Source organism: Urocitellus parryii, chromosome 3, assembly GCF_045843805.1.
Source record: "Urocitellus parryii isolate mUroPar1 chromosome 3, mUroPar1.hap1, whole genome shotgun sequence".
NCBI lineage: Eukaryota > Metazoa > Chordata > Mammalia > Rodentia > Sciuridae > Urocitellus > Urocitellus parryii.
In genome coordinates this window covers 3,823,085-3,829,816 of record NC_135533.1, presented here as the reverse complement: position 1 = coordinate 3,829,816, position 6,732 = coordinate 3,823,085, and positions in this window count along the sequence as shown.

The window sequence follows — 6,732 nt, the reverse complement described above, 5'->3', positions numbered from 1 at the left end:
CTCCCACTGGTCCTCACTTGGGCATCTCTCCCATCGGCCCTCACGTGGGCATCTCTCCCACTGGTCTTCACGTGGGCATCTCTCCCACTGGTCTTCACGTGGGCATCTCTCCAATTGGTCCTCATGTGGGCGTCTCTCCCACTGGTCTTCACGTAGACATCTCTCCCGTGGGTCTTCACGTGGGCATCTCTCCCATCGGCCCTCACGTGGGCATCTCTCCCACTGGTCTTCACGTGGGCATCTCTCCCATCAGCCCTCACGTGGGCATCTCTCCCACTGGTCTTCACGTGGGCATCTCTCCCACTGGTCTTCACGTGGGCATCTCTCCCACTGGTCTTCACGTGGGCATCTCTCCCACTGGTTCTCACATGGGCATCTCTCCCACTGGTCTTCACATGGGCATCTCTCCCATTGGTCCTCACGTGGGCATCTCTCCCATTGGTCCTCACGTGGGCATCTGTCCCACTGGTCTTCACGTGGGCATCTCTCCCATTGGTCTTCACGTGGGCATCTCTCCCATTGGTCCTCACGTGGGCATCTCTCCCATCGGCCCTCACGTGGGCATCTCTCCCACTGGTCTTCACGTGGGCATCTCTCCCACTGGTCTTCACGTGGGCATCTCTCCCATCGGCCCTTACGTGGGCATCTCTCCCATCGGCCCTCACGTGGGCATCTCTCCCACTGGCCTTCACGTGGGTATCTCTCCCATTGGTCCTCACGTGGGCATCTCTCCCACTGGTCTTCACGTGGGCATCTCTCCCACTGGCCTTCACGTGGGCATCTCTCCCATTGGTCATCACGTGGGCATCTCTCCCACTGGCCTTCACGTGGGCATCTCTCCCATTGGTCCTCACGTGGGCATCTCTCCCACTGGTCTTCACGTGGGCATCTCTCCCATCGGTCTTCACGTGGGCATCTCTCCCATCGGTCTTCACGTGGGCATCTCTCCCACTGGTCCTCACGTGGGCATCTCTCCCACTGGTCTTCATGTGGACATCTCTCCCACTGGTCTTCACCTGGGCATCTCTCCCATCAGCCCTCACGTGGGCATCTCTCCCACTGGTCTTCACGTGGGCATCTCTCCCACTGGTCTTCACGTGGGCATCTCTCCCACTGGCCTTCACGTGGGCATCTCTCCCATTGGTCCTCACATGGGCATCTCTCCCACTGGTCTTCACGTGGGCATCTCTCCCATCGGCCCTCACGTGGGCATCTCTCCCACTGGTCTTCATGTGGGCATCTCTCCCATCGGTCTTCACGTGGGCATCTCTCCCACTGGTCTTCATGTGGGCATCTCTCCCATCGGTCTTCATGTGGACATCTCTCCCACTGGTCCTCACGTGGGCATCTCTCCCACTGGTCTTCATGTGGACATCTCTCCCACTGGTTTTCACGTGGGCATCTCTCCCACTGGTCTTCACGTGGGCATCTCTCCCACTGGTCTTCACGTGGGCATCTCTCCCATCGGTCTTCATGTGGACATCTCTCCCACTGGTCCTCACGTGGGCATCTCTCCCACTGTCTTCATGTGGACATCTCTCCCACTGGTCTTCACGTGGTCATCTCTCCCACTGGTCTTCACGTGGGCATCTCTCCCATCGGTCTTCATGTGGACATTCATCCCTATAAGTTCCCCCCTAGAACTGCTCTTGCTATATCCCTTAAGTTTCAGTTTGTTGAATTTCTATTTTAATTTTCTCAGACATTTTTATTTGCCTTTTGATTCTTCTCTGACCCATTGGTCACTTAGGAGTGTGGTGTAATTTCCAGATATTTGTGATCTTTCCAGTTTTCTAATATAAATTTCATATCACTATGAGCAGAAAATAACAGTGGATACGATTTTGATCATCCTTAGTTTTTCAAGGAGCAACTTTACGTCCTGACATGTGATCTCTCGTGGTGAACCTTTGATGTGCACTTACGAAGAACATGTGCTCTGCTGCCATGGGACAGAAACCTTCTGTGTATATCACGGGTCCACTTGGTCTGCAGGGTCGCTCAAACCAGCTGTTTCCTGATTGATCTCCCATCTTTTTGATTTATCTGTTGTTAAAAATGTAGTGATCAAGCCTGCTTTTATTATTCTATTGCTGTTTATTTCTTTTTCTAGTTTTGTTGATACAGACTTTATATATTTAGGTACTCCAAATTTGGATATATAAATGTTCGCTATTGTCATGTCTTCTTGATGAATTTACTCCTTTATGTTGATGTAATGCTCCTCAGTCTCTCTTTGATTACTGTTTACATGACATTTCTTTTTAATTCCTTCTTTTCCAGCCTACGTGGGTTCTTAACACTAAAGTGAGTTTTTTCAACACAGTAAAACCCAATAATTTATATAATTAATGTGTGTCCATAATTATAAATCTAAAAAAAAATAAAGTGAGTCTTTGTAGGCAGGATGTAATTAGATCTTGCTTTTTATCTATTCAGTTACTCTCTATCTTTTGAGGAAAAAAACATTTTTAGTGCATTTTGCTGAAAGTAATTATTGATAAATAGGGACTTAGTGCTGCCATTTTCAAATTGTTTTCTGGACATTTTGTGGTTCTTTTTTCCTTTGTTCTTCTCATACTTTCCACCTCTGTGACTTGATAGGTTTTTGCAGAGATAGGCTGATTCCTTCAACCTTATTTTTTTTTTGAGTGTCTACTCTTGTGAGGCCTACTGAGAACATTTTATGACTATTCCAGTCTATTTTGAATTCATGGAAGCTTATTATCAAAAACATAGAAAAAACTACCCTTCTGTTTGCCCCCAACATTTTTTTGAGGTCAAAATCTTCACGGTATAATATTTTATGTGAAACATCCATTAAGTAAATATTGAAGCTATGGTTATGTTTTAATGTCTGCCTTTAACCTTTAACTTTTGTCTTATACAGTAAAAGCATACTGTGTAGTAGTGGAGCTCATGAACTTGGCTCCATGGTAAACGTGACCAGTGAATTTTATATGTTCACATTGTTTGTGAGGGATTCATATATGTTTTGTTCCCACTGAACAGTCCCTTCTGGCCAGGTAGGTCTATGATCGTGAACTCTCTCAGCCCCTGTCTGTGGGAAAGTTCCCTTCTTCCCCTACTTTCTGAAGGACAGCTCTGCGGTCTTGGTTGGCAGGTTTGGGGGTTTTTGTTCTGTTTTGTTTTGTTTTTCCTTGGAACACTTTGAATAGGTCACCCGATTTTCTCCTGGAGAGCAGGGTTCTGCAGAGAAGTCGGCTGATGGTCTGAGGAGTGTCCCCTGTCTGTGACGCGTGGCTTGCTCTGCTGCTCCCCAGGGTCTTCTCTGGCCTTCACTGTGTGTGATCGCCGAGTTCCAGTGGATCCCTTGGAGACTTATCTGTAAAACTGGGACCTTCGTGGATAAGGGTGTTTCCATTCCTCCCCAGGGTCTGGGGGTGTCCAGCCACGTTCACCTCTGTCCCTTTCTCTCCCTCTCCTGAGACCCCTGTTGGGCATGGGTTTGCTTAGGTGTCCCGTGTGCTCCACGGACATTCTTCGCTCTCGTTTGTTTCTCTTCTTCTGACTGAATAATGTCAAAAGATTCACCTGAAGTTCACAGATTCTTCCTCCTGCTTTACCGAGACTTTTGTTGAAGCTCTCTATTTCATTTTATGTTTCATTCATTCTACTCATTAACTCCATGAATTTGTTTATGATTTCTCTTTGTTGAATTTTTATATTGTCCACCTACTGCTTTCCCGATTTCACTGAATTACCTCCTGTGTTCTCCTGTACATTGCTGAGCTTCATACATTCATACACTCGGATAATTCATACATCTCCGTTTCTTTGTGGTCAGTTAACAGGGAGTTACTGTGTTCCCCGTAATGTCACGTTTCCTTGATTTCCCATGTTCCTGTGGCCTTGCGTTGATGTCTGAGCATTCGATTGGGCAGTCACCTCTTCCAGACTTCATAGATTGGCTTCAGGGAGGAAAGACTCTTACCTCCAGATGGATACAAGGTGCTAGTGGGTGGGGTGTGGCAGCTCGGGTTCGAGGTGGTGCAGTGGTTTCTCCTCCACCAATTGAGGTCAGTGCTGGTGAAGAATGGGACATCCTCAGTGGCTCAGGCTGCAGTGTTCCAAGGTGGTGGTGGCAGCAAAGAGCACTGGAGTCTTTAGTGGAAGAAGCTGCTGGGGTCCTCCTGCCCTCCTTTGTCTTGCAGGGGGAAGTCCCACCCAAGGGGAATCACTCTTGGCTCTGAGTCTTGCATGGCCTGCAGGTGTCCAGGGCAATGCTGTGCTCTGGGGTGCAGGGGCTGAGAGCAGCTCCAAGCTGAGGTCTTGCAGAACTACTGTGGCACCTGGATCCTGTGGAGTGGGTGCAACTTCTAGCACGTGAGTGTGTGCAGATTTCCCACTGAGCTGGGATGTAGCCCAACGGCTTGGCCCACAGCGTTGGGTGCATCACCAGCTCCTCTCTAAGAACAAAGGAGCACTCCCGTGGCTCAGAGCCCAGTGCAGGGGGCTATTGTGGAAACCTGTGTCCCAGGGAGGCTGAAGCACAGTTGTGCCAAGAGTGACAGCCACCCAGCAGCAACTTAGCCCCCTGGGGTGGTGTGACACTGACATGGTGCAGGCCCTGGGAGGGAGCAGCAGCCATTCATTTCCCAGGGACATCACAGGGTCATGCCATCAAGGCTCCAGGGATGGCAGGGAACAGCAGGGACTAGGGCCCCAGGAGCAGAGCACAGCATAAAGGTGATCCAGTCCCTGGGGCAGCTGGGCCTGCAGCAGCTGGGCCCGGGGTGTGGGTTGCAGCAGCAGGAAGACCCTGGGGGGCCGTGGACTGCTGTGGCTCAGCCTGAGGGAGCGTAGCCCTGAGGAGGAGAGGTTCAGTGGGTGCTGCAGCTAACAGGCTCCAGGCGGTGGGGTCGCTCTCTGTAGGTACAGTGCAGTGGACTCTGGGCAGCTCCCCAGGTCCCTGAGGTGATGGTGAGGCCAGTGGGTGCTGCCCAGCATTTCCCTGCAGGGCCAACCCTCCACAAGGAGCCTTCCTGGTCCAAGTGCTGCCAACTGGGGAACAGGGTGGTCAGGCAGCGCCTTCAGTACCTGTTCCTCTGAGGCTGTCCTTGGTCTCCGTGCCCTACGCGGCTGCTGTCACTGCTGGGCGTTCAGAGACCTGATGATGGGGGGTGGCAAGAGGAAGGGCAACTGGGCCGAGCAGCTGGTCCCCTCCCGGGACAGCAAGGACACAAACGCTGTCACCCAGGCAAGGGCTTGCAGGGGTGGGGACTGAGAGCGTGGAGAGGAGTCCAGGACTTTGAGGACACTGTGCTCTGAGGAATAAGCCAGGCACAAAGGGACAAGTACCACAGGACCCCGCGTGCTGACATGGAGATGGCACGAGGATCAAGGCTTCAGGGCTGGGGGGTGGGAAGGAGACCTAGGGCTCACGGGTACAGAGCTGCTGCTTGGGATGTTGGAGATGTTTGGAAATAAATAAATAGTGGTGACGATTGCACAACACTGTGAATGCGATTAATGCCACAGAATCGTACACTCAAAATGGTTTAAAAGGGTGAATTTTATGAAATGTGTATTTTGCCACAGTTTTTACAAATGAAAGTATTTCATTTACCAAAAAACACTGACTTACACATTTTATTATGAACCACACCTCAATAAAGTGAAAAAGAAGAAAGCCTGTTTGTTAGTCAGCTTTCCGTCACTACAACAAATACTTGAGATAACCAACTTAGAAAGAGGAAAGGTTTTTGGCTTCACAGTGTGGGAGGTCTCATTCATGGCCCTGGGCTCATGGCCAGCCACCCATCATGTCAGGAGCACATGGTGGAGCTGGGTCCCATCAGCCCCTCAGGGGCACACCCGCCATGGCCTGACGGTTCTCACCAGGCCCCACCACCTCCCAACCACAGCATGAGCTGGAACCAAGCCTGGACACGTGGGGCTTTGGGGGACACATCAGATTCAAACCACAGCCAGAGAAACAGAGGGAGGGAGGGAGGGAGGAGCAGAGAAGGTCGGCCTTTCTTCCTGACCTCCAGAGGTTACCCTGCCCTCTGACCCGCACCCCGCCCGCCCCCTCCAGCAAGGACAAGGTTCTGGGTGGCTGTGTGTCCTTGTGGTACGTCACCGGTGTGTTCATCAATTGCTCCTACTAGATGTCACACCCCCTGAATGCCCACAGCACGCATGTGCATGTCCCCCCTCTCTCTCTGTCTCTCTCTCACACACACACACACACACACACACACACACCATGTGACTTCACCATGGTGCAAAAGCAATACATGTTCAGTAGAAACTGTACTTGGAATTTGGCCTTTTGGTCCTTCCCAGGCTGGTGACATGTGTGATATTCTCAGGGTCCCCCATGGGCTGGGAGCCGCAGCTCAGGGTCAGCCGTGAGGTCAGGCGGGCCAGGCTGGAGCTCTGCAGCGTGCCGTGTTGGGGGACAGTGAATGGGCGTCTTCACATCCCACCGTGCCCACCCACCTTGTGTGCACGTGAGGAAGCCAACCCTTCCCTGAAGGTCAGGCTGTGTCCCGTGACTCTGTCCCCCCGTCGCCAGATGGGAGTTCTCTGGGCCCGCTTCAGGTGGACTGGGAGCTAGACACTCAGGAGGCCAGGTGCATGAGCCAGTGGCTGCCCTGGGAGCCGAAGTCCAGGGACAGGAATGCACCCCTGGGACAGATGGCATGTGGGCAGGGAGGGGCAAGCAGAGCAGGTAGGACCAGCCCCACGTCAGGGAGGAGCTTC